This window comes from Cricetulus griseus, chromosome 3, assembly GCF_003668045.3.
Source record: "Cricetulus griseus strain 17A/GY chromosome 3, alternate assembly CriGri-PICRH-1.0, whole genome shotgun sequence".
Lineage (NCBI taxonomy): Eukaryota > Metazoa > Chordata > Mammalia > Rodentia > Cricetidae > Cricetulus > Cricetulus griseus.
The window spans coordinates 170,414,748-170,437,241 of record NC_048596.1 but is presented as its reverse complement, the minus strand read 5'-3'; positions in this window follow the sequence as shown (position 1 = coordinate 170,437,241).

The window sequence follows — 22,494 nt, the reverse complement described above, 5'->3', positions numbered from 1 at the left end:
ATCCTTAATTGAAATGGAGGCTGTTTGGATACACACAAGGGGGATCTGCAATGTAACAAAGCAGAGGAAATGTTCCCAGGTCACTATGCATCTCCAGATGTTTTACAAGGTAAGGCCTTACATCACACAGATAAGGTTTAAAACAAGAAAAATGAAAACAAAACATGGCAATACATTTTTAAACGGAACAATTAAGAAAAATGAACACATGAGCAGAAATCTACAAAGCAACAAAAAGCGTTGGTTGCATGTGAGAAAAAAGAAAGGAGAACACAAAATCCAACCAAGAAGAGGAAATCTGTCAGTGTCAAGGTCCAAGAGACTCCCTAGAGTCCAGGTGGTCAGGACAAATGGAGAAGTCTGGCTGCTCTCCACCCCACAAGAGTTGCTCTGCAGCATCAAGACAAGCCCAAGCCCTCTGCAGGGCCTATGGGAACAGATTTCCAGGACTTCTCACGAAGGCTTGTTGTGGTGTCACAGTAAGGAATGTCCAGCAACAGCCAGAAATAGCCCAGAGATGTTGCTCTATCCAGCTCCAGGGACTGTATAAATTATGTCAAGGTTGTGAGCAAATCTCCAACAAGATGCACCCTGAAGGGCAAAGGATAACCCAACTCTCAGGCAATCAGAGGTCAAGGAGGTACTGATGATGAGGAGCTGGGGGCTTGGGAAGATGGGTCTGAAGCACTTGGGTACATGACTTTGGCAGAACCCTCCTGCGTGCAGTCACCAAATTCTGCTGCTGCTTCCCACATCCCTGGGCTTTTATGACATTCCCAAACTGCACCTCCTGCTAGAACCCAAGCATTCCAATATCAAACCTGAAGAGGACACTTTGCCTTTAAAAATCTAGTAACTAGATAACATAGTAACCAGGTAAAATGTCCCATAGTAACAAGAACAGGCTGAAACTCTGTGCTGAAGTTTGTGAGGGACACAGGTGGGGACTAGAGATTAAACCTATGCTCTACGACAATGCACTTTGCACTCTAAGAATTCTGACTACTACAGACCTCATCTCTTCAGATATTCAATCCCTTTAAAACTCATATAGGTGGGCATCTAAAGGATGGTAGCCCTCCCTGACACTGGGAATCTCTAATGAAATGGACTGAAGCTAATGATACGCATGACATGGTTTGGGCCTCTTGTGCAGGGTGTTGGGGTGGGACACAGCAAGTGTGGAAGACAGCTACCAGGAGAGAAGTGAGTGAATTTAAGGGCTTCAGAGACTGTAGGAGATGATAGCACAGGTAGATGAGATAAACATTCCCATGATTATGAAGTATCTTGTTTCTTACAGCTTGTCCACATTAACAAACCTTTCAAACCAAAAAAAAAAAAAAAATTAAGTTGAGAAATGTCAAAGAGTCATGCTGAAGGATAGAAATGGGGGGACAGTAAAAAAAAAAAAGATGAATGGAAAGCACTAATTAAACCAAGAATCGATTAAGAGTTGTAATTCCAACACCAGCAAGCAAACTCTCTATTTGGATGTCAAAGCAGATGAGCAGTGTCCGTTATTCAGAGATGAGTACTCTCAAAGTTAATGTGCGCCAGTGTCTGAGTCCAGTGACTCTGCAGACAACCAGCCTACAGCTTGTTTCAGAGTTAGAAATCCCAGCCCCAGAGAGTGTGCCTCATGTGGGCAGAGTCTGTAACTCCTCATAATGGATCCCCTGATGTCCTGGGAGGATATGAACCAGTGGCAGCTATTCACACGCAGAAATAAACCCCAAAATTCATCACTTTCTGTGTCCAAGAACTGCATTAGTGTTCTCACTGCCATGACCAATTCCCTAGGAAGCAGCAGCAGCATGTGGGTTCTATACAGGATTTGCTTTGGTTCAGGCTCTAGAGAAGACATGGAAACTCATGTCTGGACACTTGGAAAGGTGGGTATGAAGCACCTGCTTTCATGGCTTTGGCATATCCTGTCATCTCCAATGAACCCTTGGGTTTCACTGCCATGGGGTTTACAACCCCCTGCTGGAGACCAAGCACTCAGAGACTTAAGAGGATGTCAATGAAACCTCTCCCATTCAAACCCTGTGGACAACATTCGGGTTTCAACAGCAGCAGTAACAACTGCGGAGAATGGACTCAGTCAGGTATGGGCAGTCTGGCTTAGAGACATGGTTATGGACTAGATAGAGAATGAACACACAGGCTTGTTCAAGGTACTTGTCACTCAGACCCTCCAATTCTGTAATGACTCCAACTACTGCACATCCCTTCATCTCTGCAGTCATGATGTAATTCCTGACCCTTACTGTCATATATATGGGCAGCAAAAGGATGACACCCTGTCTGTGACACTGTGATGCCATGAAGATAATGTTGGCCCCCAAGATGGCCCAGAACTGTTAACTTTCATGAGTGGCATGGGGGGCAGAAGATGCTTACCATGATAGGGGAATTTATAAGCACAGGGAAAGGCTGAGTGAGGTAACAAAGTAGGTGTGTATGCTCCAAATCCCATGGAGAATCAAATTCCTAACCTTTCCAGATAATACAGACTAAGAAAAGTCAAAGTGAAAAATAAATCAATGTAAAATGTAAAATAAATGCATAGGGAATAATAGACAATGGTATGTAACAAAATAAACAAGCAAATGCTCAAACTAAATCTAAAACAAACGGTAATCAACAGTTAGGCCCAAACCCAACCCACCGGTCAGCACACTCAACGATGTTCAGATCAGTGGTGATCACAGATGTTCAGTGTTAAAAACAGACAATAAAAAAAAAAGCTCTCAATGACCAAAGTCTTGAGTCAGGTACTCTTCAGCCAAGCAACAAGTTCACTGCAAAGAAAGGACAAGATCCAGGCACAACTGCTGCCTAATATTGGTGGGCCCCTCTCATTCCTTACAATGGCTCCTTGTGAATTCACAGAGACAGACAAATCACAGTTTGGGATAAGCCATCATAGGTTTTGGGGTTCTTTGCATGTGGCTCCTCCCAAATTGATGCCAAGACTCAACTTCAGAGAGGCAAAGGTTTTTTGTTGTTGTTGTTGTTTTTTTTTTTTTTTTTTTTTTTTTTTTTTTTGGTTTTTCGAGACAGGGTTTTTCTGTGTAGCTTTGGAGCCTCTCCTGGAACTCACTCTGGAGAGGAGGCTGGCCTCGAACTCACAGAGATCTTCCTGCCTCTGCCTCCCGAGTGCTGGGATTAAAGGCAAGCGCCACCAAAGCCCGGCAAGGCAGAGGTTCTTTTGGCTCAGGCTTTCAGAGGATCACACACAGCATGCTGCTGGACTCAGCTGGAGGCACTGGCAGCAGGGCCTGAGCCAACTGCTTTCACTGCACTGACATGTCCTCATGCTCAAACCTATTGAAATATCCTTGTCATCAAGGCTACTCCTACAATCCTTTGCAGTGTCAAAACCACAAATCTAGGTTTGTGCTGAGTCAAGATCCCTAAAGCTTCAGAGTGCTCCTTAGACTTCCAAGGGTGACAGTGTGAAGTCACTTCTCTGTCACCTCAATGGCTGCCATTAATGGGGGTTTATGCCTAGATCTGTCTTGAAGCGTTAGTACTGGGTTGCCCTGAGTGTTCTGTAGTGATATACAGTGTGAGTGTACCTTGCAGGCTCCTTGGCTTCTCTTCTGGCCAGAGATGAACTATGTATGAGCTTGGCTAAGTACCACTGACAACAAAGACAGAAATCTTGTAGCCTGGCTTTTCAAAGTCAGAAATACCTGTGGGACTGTTGGTAGCCTTGTCCTAGCAACAGGCCACAGTTGCCAGAAGTGCTTGGGCTCTTATCCCTGATCATTTTAGGGTTCCCTCTTCAGAGGATGAAATGCTATGATAGCATTGAAGGCCGATTAAGAACATATTTCCCCACATCAAGGATTTAGAATCTGGGTAGAGTCTAATGTTGCAGGTGGACAGGGTCCACCTCCCAAGGGGTCACCCCTAGAAGGGGGAGTTCTCTTCAGCCATGCTAAACGCCAAACCATTTTCCCTTTAATAAATAAGTACCATGTTTTCCCTTGCAGTAACTTAAAGAGTGCAACCACACTGGTTCACAGATCTGCTCACTTTCTGGATATACTCAGAAAATGTAACTTTGCCTCCTCTTTCTGTTTTCTGATCTGCATGCATTCCCTCACAGTTCTAAGCTCTCCTTCTGCCATGTGACTCTTTGTCTGTCCTGTGTCTGATTCTATGGGTAAAATGAATGTGGGCCCACCTCCATTCCATGCCATGAGGTGCTTTGCTTTTAAACTGGAATAAAGATTCACTTGAGTTTAAAACAAAAAGAAGAATCCTGCATTCTTATCCTTGTTGCATTTCAGGATCAGATGAAACAAAACATGATATTTTCAGGGGACATCACCATAATTGCTGATCTATCAGATACATGATGCCTAACTTAGGAATCTATGCTTTTATTTTTTTTCATTTTCTTTCAAAACATGTACCCACTTAAAAATGTTGTTCATTTTTAGTACTATAAAGGGATTTTTAACACTTATTGTATATTGGTTTGCACTATTCAAATGCATGTGTATGAGTGGTGATGATGGGTGCTGATGAATTGGCTTAGTAGAATGGCTATCTACCTTCCTGATGTTGTAACCCTTTAATACAGTTCCTCCTGTTGTGGTGACCATCAGCCATATAGTTATTTTCATTGCCACTTCAAAACTATAATTTTGCTACTATTATGCATCATAATATAAATATTTGAGTGTACTGACTGTCTTGACTGATGCCTGTGAAAGTGTTGTTTCTCCTCCCAGGGGGCCATGAACCACATGTTAAGATCTCAGTTTTGTTGGGTAAAGACACTTGACATTGAGTCTAAGAACCTGAATTGGGTCACCAGGACCCACAGGATTTAAGGGGAGCATTAACCCCCACAAGCCATGGAGATACACACACACACACACACACACACACACACACACACACACACAGTGTTTTGGCTGCAAGTATGTGTATGCACCACCTATGTTCCTGTTTTCCCCTGAAAACAGCAGTTGGTAGGTAGTGTAGGGAGGAGTTTAGAAAGACAATGACTGTAACAGTGAAGCACAGCACAATGCCCGTGCAGATGACAACATGACCCTTGAACATGCTGGGAGTTTTAGGTGAAGAGCAGGGCAGGTGCTGTCATTTGCAGGATTGAGTCAGTCAACTTCAGGACTCCTGAGACAAACCCAGATAGACTTGGGAGGGATGTTTAGTAGAAATTGTGTTATATGAGATATGGCCCCTGCATGCATAGGTATGTTCAATTTATAATCCAGAGTTTAAGGAAGCCTCTGGTTCATCTGGAAACAACCTGTGCATGGTAGGGAGGCTGGGCTTTCAATGGGTGTGTCATTCAACTCCTGCTCTATCCTGTCAGAGCTCAGTGCTGTGGGAACACAGGAATATGGTGAAGTGACTGAGCCTTCTTGTGTCTGGCTCAGATAAAATGGACACACGACTCCATATGTTCCATGAACAGAAGTGCTCTTTTCCATGTTGAGAGTAGGGGAGTTCCTGGATCCACATGTCTACATGAGGATGATTTGTAGTTGTTAGGCAGTGACCGGAGAATTCTTCCTGAGAGCCAGTAATGTGTGTGCCTCATCTGCCCCAGGCTTCACAGGCTACCCTACCACTGTAACAGGACAGGCTTCCTGGAAAGGGGACCAGAGTTACTGGGTTGCCACTAGACAATACCTATTGTTTCGTGTTTGCTGAGAATTTCTTGTTTCCTGTAGGTCATGTGCCCCTCTATGTGCAAATGCATTAATTCTGGTTCCTTTTGGAATGGGTTGATCATGTACAGGTCTGTGTTTATAATTAATTGCTAGATGTTGCATTGGGCATTGATGCTAAATTCTAACTAGATGCAAAAAGATTCTGACTCAAGCAGAGGACCTTCTGTGTGCCGACTGTGATCATGGACTCCATTTTCAACTGTCAGCTAGGAACTGGTGTGCTGCATCCACTCCATCTTGATCAGTTGCTAGAAACTTTGTAAGCATGGTGTGTGTATGTGTGTGTGTGTGTGCGCGCGCGCGTGCGCAGTGTGACCTATGTGTTCATTTCTGTTTGTAATTGTTAGTTCATGGATCCAAATGTCAACCTCAAGATTCTCTTCTCTTTGGCTTCCACCTTGATTGTTGAGAAAGTCTGTCACCAATTCTGGAGCTCACCAATCCTCTTAGACTCCTTCCTGAGACTCTCAAGGGTAAGGATTTCCACCATGTGCTGGTGCAGCCGACTTAGTATGTGGGTTCTGGGACAAGGACTTTGCCAATTGAGGCATCTCTCCAACACAGACCCCTAATCCCACTTTCTTAATCCCAGTGGTCACTATGAAGATTCCTCTCAGTCACTCTCATGAGCTGGATGATCCTCAGAATGTGGAAGTCCATATCCAATTCCCCAGGACAGAGGCTAAGTGTTTTCTGTCTGTCTGTGTCAATGTGACTTTGGACTGTCCACTGACCAAAAGATGACTCAAGATGAACAACACTAAGAAATTTTCTGCTTCTTGGTCAGAATTGTCATCAAAGTGCTAGAGGTTTAGCTGGGTGGAGTCAGAATAGCTCCTGGCCTCCTCATTCTTACTAGAAAATGTCTCTTCTGAGTCTCTGTGGTTGCTCTAAGGATTGGGAATTGCAGGTGACCATGGGGTACATTGATACTTCTCATCCTATGATACTGTTTCTTGGCTTTCTGACTTTGTCAGTATGTCTGTTTGCTGTGAGGGACCTAAGCTACACTCATGAGTTGAGAGCATCCACAGTGATCCCAAGTCCAGAGGAGATCCCATCTTCCACGTCCTGACACCAGGTCTCTCTAGAAAATCTGTAAAATGGTTTAGGGATACACGTCCGTCACAGAGTGTTGCCCTAGCACACTGCAGTATCTGACAGAGTTTATTGCATTGTACTGATGGAAGACACAGTCCAATACCTGTAATGTCAGCACTCAGGCAATAGAGGCAGAAGGACCAGATGTTTGAGGTCACCATTAGGTACATAGGGCCTTTATTCACCTTAAGAATGGGCTACTGGCCCTGTCTCAAAGCATCAAAAATAAAATTACCTTGACAGGGGCTGGAGAGATGTCTCAGCCATTAAAGGCTAGGCTTGCAACCAAAAGTATTAGAGGATCTGACTTCAATTCTCAGCACCTGCATGGCAGCTCACAACTTCTGTCACTCATTTATATCAGGTCTCAGGGATTCTACTAGGCTGGTGGATTGACAGTGAGACCCAGGAATCAGCTGGTGGCTGCTCTACCAGTGGTGGGACTCCAAGAATATGTCACCATACCTGTTTGTTAAAGGAGGTAGATGAAGTCGGGTCTCATGCTTGCCTACCAAGCATAGTGCAGACACCACTCTTGCAAGCTTCCTCTGCTTTTTTTCCTTTTTTCTTTCTTTTTTTTTGGGGGGGGTTGGTTTTTCAAGAAGGGTTTCTCTGTGTAATGGCCCTTGCTATCTTGGAACTCTCTTTGTAGACAAGGTTGAACTCACAGAAATCCACCTGCCTCTGCTTCCTGAGTGTGCTTCCTCTGCTTTGATTCTCATATTTCCCCTAGTTGTTCTGATGTCTTCATGTGTGTCTGAATTTTCTGAGGTAGGTCTGTGATCATGGCTGGACAGCTTATGCAGGGACATCTAAACTGAAGACCTCCTCTAGCCTCTTGCTGTTTTATTGACCTATAAATGTTTTCCCCTGTGGTTGGCAACTTTACATCCCTTGGGGTTTCCTTTGCTTTTGCCCATCCCTGGAAATGTCTGTTTTGTTCCCACCAATGTGAGCCTGGTGCCATGTGACCCTGAGAACAGCAGGCCTTCCTAGCTCCTTCCTGTGCTCCTCATGTCATTGCCATCAAGAAGCACTGGGCATCCCTGTGGCCATGCCGCACTCTTGACATGCCTGTGGGCTTCACACTCAGCTACCAATAAGACATAGGTGCCCTGACCTAAGAGCTGCTACAAGTGTCAGTGACACAGCTTGTGTGTGGAACAGCTGCAGGAAATCCATGCCACAGTGATGAGTGCACAGGATCAGAAACTCCTGACTGAGATGTTTTGCTGCAATATTTCAATTCACTTGGAACTGCATATCCTAGGTTTCTTTCAAGGACAAGACATGGGTCAGGGTGAAAATCAATTGAACATTTAATAAAATAAGGGAATTTCCAAGTCAGGCCATGGAAATCTTAGCCCAACTATGGAGAGTGTACCACTGTTCCAGGTTCATATGTATTCCTGAGGTGTTACCATCAAGCAGAAATGACCCATAGGGTCCACAGTACTGAGTCGCTGTGGGAAGGTTCCCACACACAACTAAGAGCTGCCATTCTGTGGCAGTCACACAGAGGCAGCTGACAACAGTTCACCCTGCTGTTCTTCAGGGATTCCAGCCGTACAGGGGCTATTCTGCAGACTCACCTGAAGAGACAAAAAGTAAATGAAACCACAGTTATGGAGGAGCCTTTCGTTTGAATGCTGGTGAACACAGTCAAAATTGTTGCAGGTGGACAAACAGATCACACCTAAGAACAATCATTTGTGAAAGATAAAACCTTCATCCATGTTTTGTTTTATCTTTTCTTTTTTTTTAAGGGATTAGTTTTTTATTTGAGTTACAAACACAATTGAATTACATGACAATCCCAGTTCCCTTCTCCCTCCCATCCTCCCCTCCTCCCCCCCCAACTAAAACCCTACCTATCACATATCCTTTCTTCTAATCTACACCTGACTCAACCTTTCTGCTCCCTCATGACCTCTGCATCCTTCCTCTTCTTCCCTTCTCATTCCCATAGCTCCCTCCCCCTTCTCTATCTTCTTTTCTTCATGCCTTCCATCTTGTAAGTGTGAGTCTAGGAACATGTGAATGAAAGGAAGAGAGAGAGAGAGAGAGAGAGAGAGAGAGAGGCAGGCTTAGCAAGCCCTGATAACCAAGCCAATAAGCAGCACCCTCCATGGCCTCTGCATCAGCTCCTGCCTCCAGGTTCCTGCCCTGACTTCCTTCAGTGATGAACTATGGTGAGGAAGTGTAAACCAAATAAACCCTGTCCTCCCAACTTGCTTGTTGGTTATGGTGTTTCATCATAGAGATAGAAACCCTGACTAAGATATCCCAGGGGAGGCATCCCAGGCTGGAAGAGAAGCACAACAGCATCTGCCTGAAGTTATTGGAGAATTCTCTATGGGCAGGGGATGTATCTCAGATGGCAGCGTGCTTGGGCCTGGCATCAATCCCAGTACCTCACAAGCAGATAGGCTGGTGCATTCTGGGTTTCCCAGCACTCAGAAATGGAAGCAGGAGGAGCAGAGGTTCTTAGCTACATGGCGGGGGTGGGGGTGCATTCCAGGACAGCATGGGCTACATGAGACCCTGTCTCAAAATAATAAGATGAAAATTCATTGGTTCAGTTTTTTGTTTTGGCTTTTTGAGACAGGGTTTCTCTGTAGCTTTGGAGGCTGTCCTGGAACTCACTCTGTAGATCATGCTGGCCTCAAACTCACAGAGATCCGCCTGCCTCTGCCTCCCGAGTGCTGGCATTAAAGGCGGGCGCCACCATGGCCAGGCAAATTCATTGTTTTTCGAGGCAGACTCTCATTATACAATCCAGGCTGGCCTTGAATTCACAGTCCTCGTACCTCCTTCCCAGGAGCTGAGATTACATGTAGGGTACTACTTTACTCAAGACTTCTGGCTCTGGGCTGGAGGCTCAGTGGCTAAGAGTGCCTTTCAGGGGACCCAGGTCCATCCCCAGCATCCTCATCAGGTAGCTCCCAGAGCATCATTACCTGTAGCCTCCACATGCACCTACACTCCCATGTACACACACACACACACACACACACACACACACACACACACACACATTTAAAAATAATTTTTAAAAATCATATAAACATTCTGACTCACCAAGAGGTGGTGGCACACACCTTTAACCCCAGCCTAGTGTGTCTAGCTTTGCCCTCTGGTCTTCAGGCAAGCTTTATCTGTTAGATAGATCATAAACAAAATAGCACCAACAGATCTGTAAGCAACTGTATGGAGGGAAGGACTTCCAGTGTATTTAACCCTGTATCTTCCTAAGAGGCTAGCTACGTCGTCATAACATTATGGTTATTGGGTGCATGCTCTGGTGCCCAAGGGCCAAAAGAGGTCATCATACCCCCTGGAGCTGAAATTACTGGTGATTGTGAGACATGAATGCCGGGAACCAAACCCAACAAGTCCTTTGCAAGAGCAGTATGCTGAGCCAACACTTCAGCTCCCAAAATACCTTTTTAAGTGTTGTTTTTTTTTTTTTACTTTTCTATTAACTTTTCCCCCACTTTTCTATTTAAATTAGAAACAAGCTTGTTTTACATGTCAATCCCAGTTCCCTCTCCCTCCCCTCCTCCCCTGCCCCCCACTAACACCCCTATTCCAATTATTAAGAGGCATTTTTTGGAGTGCACAGTATTGGATGTGTCTAATAGGTCACTGTCATGACATAATAATGAGGAACATGTAAACACAGACCTAAAGAAAGTTGTCACCATTAATAATTCTAGTTTAGTGGATCCTACTTGGGAAATTGTTATCTTAAGCTTTGCCTTACATACTTAGGGAACATAAATACAATTCACATACCAAGATGCCCATGTTAATTAGCATTATGGCTGCATAGAGATTCTTTCTGCCTGCACTTGTATGTTTGTGGTATAAATTTGAATATGTGCAGAAGTGTGTGGGCAGGTATGTGCATGTATTTGGAGGCCAGAGGTTGATAAAGGATGTCTTTATCGCTCTCCTTATTTTTTGAAACAGTGTCTCTTACTGAACGCAGAGCTCACCAATGTGCATAAATAGCCAGCCCATGAGCTCCAAAGTCCACTTGTCTCTGGCCTGCTCCCCTTAGCACCAGGGTTAAAGGAACTTGCCACCACCCAGAGCTTTTACTTGGGCACTGGGGATTGTAACTTAGATTTTCATGTGTAGTTGGTTGTTTTTGCTCTTTACTCTTTTGGGGGCCTGCCACCCAGCTCCCAAATAATCATACAGAAACTTATTATTACTTATAAATGCTTGGCCTTAGCTTGGCTTGTTGTTAGCCAGCTTTTCTTAAGTTGTCCCGTCTACCTTTTTCCTCTGGGCTTTTACCATTTTCTATTTTCTATTCCTTTCTTTCCTTCTTACTCCATGGTTGGTGGTGTGGCTGGGTGACTGCTGTGTTATCTTCATCTCCTTCTCCTTTTCTCACTCTCCCTTCTCTCCTCCTATTTATTCTCTCTGCCTGGCAGTCCTGACTTTCCCTCTCCTGCCTTACTATTGGCCATTCAGCTCTTTATTAGAACAATCAGGTGTTTTAGGCAGGCAAAGTAACACAGTTTCACATAGATAAACAAATGCAACATAAAAGAATGAAGCACTAAACAAATATTCCACAGGAAAAAATGAACATAATACATCTTCAACTAATATTCCATAACACTCATGTTTGTGCAGTAGGTACTTTACCAACTAAGTCTTCTTGCCAGCCCAAGTTTCTATTCAATTTTTATTGCATTAATTAATGTGCCATGTGTGTACAGGTCCAGTGTCTTTATCTGCCGAACCATCTTGCTAGCCTCAAAAATTCAGTTTTGTTTTAATTTTATGGCTATAAATGTTTTGCATGCCTGTGTGTGTGTGTGTGTGTGTTCCACATGTGTGCCAGATGCCCACAGAGGTCAGGAGAGGGTATTGGACCATGAGACTGGAATTCTGGACAGTTGTGAGCCAGCATGGAGGTTCTGGGAATAGAACCTGAGTCTTCTGCAAGAGTAACAAGGACTCTTTACCACTGAGCCAACTCTCCAGTTGTGCCCCACCAATAAGTTCTTTATAAATTAACTCAGCTTTTATTTTTTAAGAAAAATTTAGAACCTCTGGTTCCATAAGGTAATAGGTGTACAGAAATGACCCAAAAAATCAATACTTCTGACCTCTTGCCTATACATGGAAGGAGAGTAGTGACCACAAATAGTCATTTTCAAATTCTAAGTGTGTCTCATATGTACAAGATGAAGCACTTATTTAGTCAAGGCAAATAGATATTGACCAGGTTTTAAATGGAGGACTGCCAGAATGGCAACTTTTCCTTGGAATGGTGTGGATCACAGATGACAGAAATGTCACATTTTTATTCACTATTATCGTAAGTCCTGGTGAGACGCATATTGTATAAAATAAAGCATTTTGTATGTATTAAACTTGAATGCTATTAACTGTAAACTTTACCATAATATTTACATAAAGTTCAGATACATGGCTCTACACACTTCTAGTCACAGATACATAGAGTGTTAAATGTACTAAAATTACCTTAAAATAGATGCTTATAAAGTTGTTTTCTAAAGATGAACATAAAGCTGCTTGGAGTGGCCCACACCTTTAATCCCAGTCCTTGGAAGGCAGAAGCAGGTGAAACTCTGAGAACTCCAGGCCAGCCTGATCTACATAGTGAAACCCTGTCTCCAAAACAAAAACAAAATGAACAAAAACAGTTACTTAAGTGACCCTTCACGCTGTTAGGACTGTTTTCTAAGTAGCCAAAAAGCCTGAGAAAATGAGCAGAAACAAAAGTAATTTTCTTGATAAAAATCTGTGTCCTGAAAGCCAGCTTTTACAAGTGTTCCTAAGAGCAGAATATGTATGCATGTATGTATGTATGTATGTATGTATGTATGTATGTATGTATGTATGTATGTTTATGGTCTCACTCTATAGCCCTGGCTGGCTTAAAACTGACTATGCAGACCAGAGGAGCCTCCAGCCCCTACTCCCCTCCTCTGTGCTTGGATTAAAGATGTACACTACAGCACCCAGCCAATATGCAGAATAGTTTTTAAGAAAGCCTGTTCCTATAGACATAGAGAATTGGGTTCTGTGGCTACCTCAGTGCATTAGATTTTTTTTTTTTTTTTTTTTTTTGGTTTTTCGAGACAGGGTTTCTCTGTGTAGCTTTGGAGCCTATCCTGGCACTCGCTCTCGAGAAGAGGCTTGCCTCAGACTCACAGAGATCTGCCTGCCTTTGCCTCCCGAGTGCTGGGATTAAAGGCATGCGCCACCAACGCCCAGCTAGATTTTTTACCTTGTATAATTTCTTTAGAAAAATGTATATTTTGAACTATTTTATGAAACCTCATTTAGACATGATTGTTTCTTAATAAAATAGTTTCACAGCTTTTTCATCAAAGTGGCTTAAAGTTTTTAAGTTTATTTCTTAATTGTGTGTATATGCGTGTGACTTTGTACTGCAGGGGCCTGTGGGCAGCCAAACACTGGTGACAGGAACCAAACTCAGGGCCTCTGCAAAGAGTGTAGTAGGTTCTCAATCACTGAGCCATCCCCTTAAATGTTTAAAAACTATTTGCTGTCTATACAATTGTACATGTTAATGTTAGTTTTAACTCTAGGGATGGGGGTACAGCTCCATTGGTAGAAGACTTGCCTGGAGGTCATAGAGATGTGGGTTAGCCCCCAGCAGTTATTTGAGCTTTTAGGGTGTAAGCCTAGACACAGGCACAGTGGGAAGGATGTTCTTTCTTCACATATTTTTGGCTCAACTGAGAAAGCATAAAAGACAGGGGAAAGGAACACCCCAGACTGGAGCCTGAAGCCTCTCACTAGCTAAAAAGCAAGAATTCCAGTGCAATTAGGACCATGGAGGTATCTCAGCAGGTAGAGCCACCCAATGACCCAATTTTGATTTCTGGAAACCACGTGCCTGAAAGATAGAACCTACTCCCATAGGTTGTCCTCTGACTTTGGCAAGCATGCCATGGGGCATACACACATGTATATGCATACAGAGAAAGAGACACAGAGAGAGGTAACACTCATTTTAAAGGAATTACAGAACAGTCAAATATTTGCTGTGAAGGATGATAGCATAAAAATAATATTCTTATACCAGGCAGTGGTGGCGCATGCCTTTAATCCTAGCACTCTGGGATTAAAGGCAGAGGCAGGAGGATCTCTGTGAGTTCAAGGCCAGCCTGGTCTACTGAGTGAGTTCCAGGACAGACTCTAAAGCTACACAGAGAAATCCTGTTTCAAAAAACCAAAATAATTAATAATAATAATAATAATATAGTAATAATAATATTCTTAGACTGAGTATAGCTCAATAGTAGAGTGCTTTCCTTGCATGCATGAAGTTCTGGTCATGATGATCTCTGGGCCCACCTGGTAGAAGAAAAGTGGCTCCCACAAGTTGCCCTCTGACCTCCACGTGCCCACCACGGCATAAGTCCCCTCAACACACACAGAAAGAGTAAAAGGAAGGAAGGAAGGAAGGAAGGAAGAGAAAGACTTTAAAAACAAACAAAATCCTCTCCACACACATGTAACTGTTGGCCCTAAGAAAAGACCAGTGACAGAATGAAATGTGCCATACATATTTCTAACTAAGGCTCATACCCAAAATACATAAAGAGCTTCTACAGTCACAAAGATAACTCTATCAGAAATAAGCAAACGACCAGGACTTGGAGAGAGCTTGGTTTGTAAAATGCTTATCCTTGAAATCCCAAGAGGAAAAGAGAAAGGCAGGTGTAGTTGCTTATGCTGTAATCCCAGCTCAGCGGAGGCAGGACAGGTAGGACCCTGGGACTCATTAAACAGCCAACTCAGGCTAAGTGGGGGACTCCAGGCCGGGGAGAGACCTGTTTTTACAAAACAAGGGGAAGGACTCATAAACACTGGCACCCAGGTCCTCTGGCCTCAACAGGCACATGTGTGTATTTACCTGTACAAAATATGCCCACAGGTCTGTGCACACCAAGACAGAGAGAATCAACTACAACCACAAATAACAGCATGCAAAAATCTCATAGAAGGAGAAGTAAAAGAATGTAGGAACAAAGAGAAGATTCCATTAACTCAGAGTTCAACTCAGGCCAAGCTAATTGCTGATCTGTGGTGATGGATGTCAGAATAGTGTCTATTTTGGAGTGGAAAGGGGGTGTTGACTGGGAAGGAAAAGAAGGCATCTTCTCGGATCTGAAAATGTTCTGTTTCCTAATCTGGCTGCTGAGTGCATGGGTGTATTCACTTTTTAAAAATTTATTAAGCTGCCCATTTAAGATCTGTGCACTTTGCCACACATATATTATTCATTATACTACAATAAAATAGTGGTGGAATTTGAAATCATTTTTGTGACCCAGAACTCATATCATATCCCCTCCGGCAACTGTTTGCAGTCTGAAATTCTGATTTACTGCTTTGCTATTCCCCACGTGTACTACGCCCCTTATGGAGAACAAAGCAAGAAATACTTTGTAAAGGACAGACAGACGCCTCACCCCCCACACACCGATTGCTCTCCTATCTTGAGCTGCTGCTGCCAGAGATGATTTCATAGTGGGTGGCAGCTAGTTATATAAAGCTTTGTGATCTGTGACTGATCAGCAGGATCCTCCAGGAGACATTAAAAGCTTAATAGGGACAGCTCTAACTTTGCCCTCTTCACAAGTTTCATTTCAGCTGCACAAAAGGTGATTTGACGTTATCAAGGATGGCAAATTGGCTTCTGCTGAAAAAGTAGCTCCTGGCAATGCAGCAGGCATGCCTGGAAGCTGGTTTGAAGGATGCCGAGAGCAAGTCCAGGCTCAGTGGAGGAGTTCTACGAGCACAGCTGTGTAGCTCAGGATGCTGGAGCTGCTGGTAATGAGTTGAAACAGTAAGGACTCCAGCTTTCTCACCTCATTAGAAGTCCAGAGTAAAGGTGAGCGTTAGGTGACTGACTCGGGTCTTTCCATCTCTGTGCTTTGCCACCTTAGTGTGGACTTATCTCAAGGAAGTAAGGCTGTTTCTGGTTGGAGAACGTTGACAGTTCCACCCCTTTAAAGCAAATGACTCTGGACTCTCAGCTTTCCTGATGGGCATAAGATACATAAAGCTGTTCTCTCCAACTGGGATCTGTTGAAGAGCAGGCCTCCAGAACATGCAAGTAAATAGATATCATAGAAATCAACAATTGTGCACTTACTGTGTGTAATGCCCTAAGATGAGAGGTCGCTGCAAGATTTTAACACTCACGTTTAACACTCACAGTGACATTGAGGGGAAAGGGTTAATCCCAGCTTCATTACACGGGTGCAGTAAAAGGAGACTAGCCGGATTAAGTTTATTCCAGGCCATATTCAGAACAGAATGAGTGAAACCAGTCGAGGGCCAGATGCTGTGCATTAATCCTAACACTACATCTCCTACCTAATACTAACAGTAATATCTCCCACACAGCAGAGGCCGCCATAGTCCACAGGCAACAGTATAATGAGTCAGAGAACTACAGTTCTCACTCTTTTCTGGAGAGACAGAAAATTATACGGCTACTCCAGAAACCTAGCAATTTCTAAGAAGGTTAAAAACACCACCCAAAGCTGGGTGGTGGCAGCATACACCTTTAATCCCAGCACTCAGGAAGCAAATGTAGGTGGATCTCTGTGAGTTCGAGGCCAGCCTGGTCTACAGATTGAGTTCCAGGACAGGCTCCAAAGCTACGGAGAAACCTTTTCTTGAAGAAACAAAAAACAAATAATAACAACAAACAAAGACACACAAACAAAACTCAGCCATGCTGCCACTACATTCTTACCCAAGAGACATGGAAATATATTTACACAGAAGTCATTCTGCAAATATGTTCATAGCAGCTTTATTCATAACAGCTCAAAACTGTAAACAGCTAATTTCCATTGTCCATGAACAAAAAATAAATGCTTTGTGAATTGTGGCATGGCCGTACAATGGACTATACTACTCAGCAATGAACAAACTGCTAACTGCTGCCTGCATCTGTGTAAGTGGGTGTCATAAACCACTGTCGGCTCAAAGCCAGGCATAAAAGAATACTCAGTTTGTGATTCCAATGATATCAAGCTCAAGAATATACACCAAGCTAATCTACAGTGAAAGAGTGGAGACTGTTCTTTCTTGGAAGTGTTGACGTGATGAGTGTAGCTTTATGATAACTATGGACACAGAAGTACATGTGTGCAAAACCTTACTGAGCCTTGTGTTAGGATTTGTGCATTTTATGACAGGAAATTGTTTCTCAGTAAAATATAGATCTCCTGGGGTCATACCTCAGGGGTGGTATGGTTCCCCAGCATGTCCAAGGCCCTGGCACTGCAAAAATAATCAAATAAGGCAATACAAGGAGAGGAAAAATAATTTACTTGTATTCTTCCATTGTCTGCAACAACCTTGTAACCACCCCAGGCAGGAAATAAAGGTTTCTTAGCATCCTGAACTATGTAGGGGAACTGAAGCTCCACTGGTTAAATATCTTGCCCAGATTTACATAGGCTGTGGTGGCAGACCAGCATGGGCACTTTGGACTTCCGAAATAGAGGGCAGCACTTTTTGTGGCAACCACGCCTCACAGGTGAGCTTGGAACCCTTGGTGAATTCCAGAAAAGTCCTAAAAGCTTTGCAGCCAACTGTGACTGATATGGAAGGAAGCCCACACACCCATTAGTCATGGGCAGCTGACTATCAGACAGCATTGTGAAGGTGGTTGGGGTTTTCTTAGATATCTAGTTGTTTTACTTGTTATTAAATATATTGACTGTTGGGTGAACAAAGAAAGAAAAGCCAACCATCCCACACATTTCTCCACTGCTGCCGTTTAGAGATGGGCTTGTCGATATCTATCAACTTTGTTTATGTCTGATTGGGCAATTTGTCACTAATGCTGAATCCATCAAAAGAAATGTGGATTTGATTGACAAAGTCCTGGGGCTCCTCTCTCTTCCTTTTCAACATTCCAGATGTTATTTAAAACAAAAACAGTTGTCTCCACCCTCAGGAAGGCTCATGTGTGGGTGAAACACATACCAAGGGAGCTTGGAGGATGTGGTCTTGGCTGTTGTGGAAACTTTGTCTCCAGGGGACCCCATCTTCTTGATTGGCTGAAATTACTCTCCATTTTCAACTGCCATCTTTCAGTGGAACCATCTGTTTTGAAGGCCATCTGTCAAGGGTTCTCTTGGGGTTGACTATTAAATATTTTTGCAGCTGATATTTCAAAAAAATGACAAAAGAAAAGCATCTTGAGGAATGAAAGAATAAAACAGAAACAGACTTGCAGCCTTGAGTGTGCTTAGAAATCAGAGAAGTTAATTCTGTAACGACAACATTTAGGAGGCTGAAGTAGAAGAATTGCCATGAGTTCAGGGCCAGCATGGACTACATGTGAATTTCAGACCTGTAACATTAGACACTGCCTTGAAGAAGGAAGGGAAGGAGGGGGAGGAGGAGAAGGAAAAGAGGGAGAAGAAGAAGAAAGCTTCTGCTAGGCATAGTTGCATAGGCCTTTAATCCTAGCACTCAAGAGACAGAGGCAAGGGATCTAGCTTGGTCTTCATATCGCGTTTCATGCCAGCTAGAGCTGCACAGAGAAACTCTGACTCAAAAACAAAACAAACAAACTGTATTAGTCAGGGTTCTCTAATAACAGAACTTATGGAATGAATATATGGAGTTTATTGGAATGACTTACAGGCTGCAGTCCAGCTAATCCAACAATGGCTGGCTGTGAATGGAAAGTCCAAGAATACAGAAGTTGCTCAGTCCACAAGGCTGGATGTCTCAGCTGTTCTTAGTATATGCTGGAATCCCTGTGGTGATATCTGACACAAATAAAGCCTGTCTGGGGGTCAGAGAACGGAGTGTGCCACTAGCTAACCATAGAGGTCTAGAGGTCTGTACAGACAGGCAGGAAGTATCGTAGCTGGGCAGTAACAGTATATAAGCAAGGACAAACAGGAAATCACTCTCTTCTCTCTTCTCTCCTCCATGGAGATGCTGAGCCAGCTGTCATCATGTAGCAGGCAAAGGAGTTGCAGGTCTGGTAAGCCAAGACCATGTGGAAATACATGGATTAGTAGTTATGGGTTAGTAATTAAGTCAGAGCTAGCCAGTTAGAAACCATAGCCAAAGGCCACCAGCTTTATAATTAATATAATCTTGTGTGTTTATCTGGGGGCTCTGAGGCGGCTGTGGAACCAGGCAGGAAATCTCACATTACAAATCCAAAGTAGGCTCCAATGCCAGTGAAGGAATGGATGTGCTAGCAAGGCAAAGGCAGACATGCGAACAGCAAAAGCTTCCTTCTTCTGTATCCTTATATAGGCTTCTAGCAGAAGGTATGGTCCATATTAACGGTGTAACTTCCTGCCTCAACATCCGAATCAAAGGTATGTGTCTTCCTGTCTCAAGGGTCCAGACTAGAAGTGGATTCGCCCACTTCAAACCAAGCAGAAAATCTCTAACAGGTGTGCCCTACACTAGACTGTAGTTCATTCCACATATAGTCAAGTAGAAACCGCGGGTAGCCATCACACAAAGCAAAATGTGCTTCTTTCTGTACAAACCCAGAAGATGCTGAGGGTGTGTTACAAGTGAGATGCCTTGCAGCTACCGAGAAAGCAAGAGGCGGGGGCATCACTGGTAAGCCAAGACTATATGGAGATACATAGATTAAATAGAAATGGGTTAATAATTAAGAGAGAGCTAGCCAATAAGCCTAAGCCATTGGCCAAACAGTTTATAATTAATATAAGCCTCTGTGTGTTTATTTTGTGTCTAAATGGCTGTGGGACCAGGCAGGACACTTTCATCTACAGTACTACTAGCAAATAAGGAACGAGGGCCCAGGTCAATGTGATGGCATCCAGGCCTCTCGTCATTCATTCTTCCTTTCTTAGTGTCTATGTCTGTGTTGTTTATTTTCAGCATTTAAAAATTATTTTTAATTTTCCCTTTGTGTGTGTTTATGTATGTTCATATAGGTGCTCAACGAGGCCAGAAGAGGGCATTGGATTTGGATCTCCTGGAGTGAGTTACAGGTGGTTGTTAAGTTATCTGACATGGGTTCTGGGAATCAAACTTGGGTTAAGAACAAGCACGTATTACACTGATCCTGTTAATCTCACCAAACAAGAACAAAGAACATCACCCAAATTCTTTGGTCAAATTGAGCAAGCTTTATTTTCTGTCTTTATTTTATTTCCAAAGTGAGGTTTGAGGAAATAGCATTGAACATAGAAAAATGTGGGGCTTAATAGACCCTAAACTGCAAGGCAAGGGGGCTTCCAAGGTCTTCTGGTTAGACCTTGTCAGAACATTTCAAAATTATTTGGCAGAACATCTTACATGGTGAAGGTCAGGGTAGAGGGTGGGAAACACGTCAGATTCCAGAAAATGGGTCAAGACAGAGTCAAGCCTAAGTTTTACGAGAGCAGGAATGAACTTATTTTGGCCTTGTAAAAAGATGGCTTCTGAATCAAACCCAGAGCCTTGTAGATGCTGGGCCAGTTCTCTGCCACTGAACCACACTCCAATTTCCTGCTTTTTTGTCGTGGCCCGGCTTGTCTCAGCTTTAACCCACGACAGACATGAGGTTCTACCTGAGTGGGGGGGGGGGGTGTGTGAACCTGGAAACTTTGTGGAACGCAACGGCTATAAAGACCAAACACAGGCATCTTGTCATCTTCAGAGAGCTCTCAGTTCCATGTTTTGGAACTAGAGTCATTTGTTTATTAGCCATCTTTTTTGGAGGCAACCATTTCTCTCTTTGTCTTCTCACTCCCTGGCCGTTAAGCTCCTCGCTCCTAACCTTCCGTCCTCAGCTATGCAGTCTAAGCTGCCCTGAACCCTTGATCCCCCTGCCTCTGACTCCTGATTATAGGTATATACCATCATGCCCAACAGAAACATGCATTTATGCTTGCAGTTGAGAGGTTTCAGCCCACAGTTCTGGGCCCTGTTGTGTCTGGGCCTATGGTGAGACAGAGCATCCTGGCAGCAGGAGTATGTGCCAGAGGCTGCTCACTTCCTGGTAGACAGGACAAAGAGAAAATAAGGATCTAGAGTTCAGGGATACCCTTCAAAGAGACCTCTTCTTCTAGCTAGACCCCAGTTCCTAAAACATTTGCCACTTCCAAATGCTGCCACTAGATGGAGACCAGGCCTTCCAAACATGAGCCATGGGGGGGGGGGACATCTCACATCCAAACTATAGAATACCACCTGCTTACTTTGGACAGATTACCTCTTTATTTTCTTTTAAAAGTATTATTAGACCCCCGGAAAACTCAGGTATTTGGGTCCCAGGCCACGACTGCGGTCATCCGAATCACCAGGCAGATTCGAGAGCTTGATACAAACTGCATGAGGCTTTATTGTTTTTTAACGAGCTAACCCCATGTTAGCTCGGGTCTTTCACCCACCTGCCATGGCAGATGGCTAGAAAAGACACCCCGAACTGGCTGCCTAGCAATCTTGTAAGGCAGCGTAAAGGGAATGTCTACGGGTACGCACAGGCTCAGGATTGGTGTGCCTCCAGGCTTGGAGGGCTTGCCCTGTGTTGATTGGCCAATTGGTTGTTATGGCCCATAGGCCCTCCCAGGGTGGTTGCTATGCTCTGCACATCATTGCTGTGCACTTGTCTGGAAAGCACACCCAGAGACATAAAGCATAGTGCCACCAGCTAACTTCTGATTGGTTCCTTGCCACGAGGCAGGCACCTAACCTCTTAGTGACCAAGGCAAGGTCATAGCGAGCACGTGTTACTGTCATGGCTGCCGAAATGGGGGGCTGGTCCCTTCAGTATATTTATGGGGCTGGAGAGATGGTTCACAGGTTAAGAGTACTGGCTGCTCTTCCAGAGGTCCTGAGTTCAATTCCCAGCAACTACATGATGGCTCACAGTCACTTATAATGAGATCTGGTGCCCTCCTCTGGCCTGCAAGCACACATGCAGACAAAACACTCTATACATAATAAATAAATAAATAAATAAATAAATCTTTTAAAAATATATTTGTATCTGTGTATTCATATGTGGTTGTGCTCATGGGGTCAGAAAAGGGAGCTGGGTGTCCTCTCCTAGATCTCTCTTCCTTAACCTGGTACTTGCATTTTTCTCACTAGACTGGAACCCAAGGGGTCCTCTGTTCCTCCTCCCCCTCAGAGCTGAGTTTCTAAGCATTCCATGATCCCCTGGTGTGGAATAAGAATGGCCCCCATAGGCCCATATATTTGAATGCTTAGTCACCAAGGAGTGGTGCTATTTTAAAGAATTAGAAGGATTAAGGGTGTGATCTTAAGGGTGTGACTAGGTATGGTGGTACACACCCTTAATCCCAGCACTCAGGAGGCAGAAGCAGGTGGATTTCTGAATTGAGGCCAGCCTGGTCTACAGAGCAAGTTCTAGGACAGCCAGGGCAACACAGAGAAACCCTGGGGGGGGGGGGTGGCCTTGTTAGAGGAAGTGTGTCGATTAAGGTTCGGCTTTGAGGTTTTAAAAGCCCTGCCAAGCCCTCTCTTTCTCTGCCCATGGATCAGGATGTAGTTCTCAGCTACTGCTCCAGTGCCTGCCTACATGCCATCATGCTCCTTCCATGATGACAATGGACTAAACCTCAGAGGCTGTAAACAAGCTCTCAATTAAATGCTTTCTCTA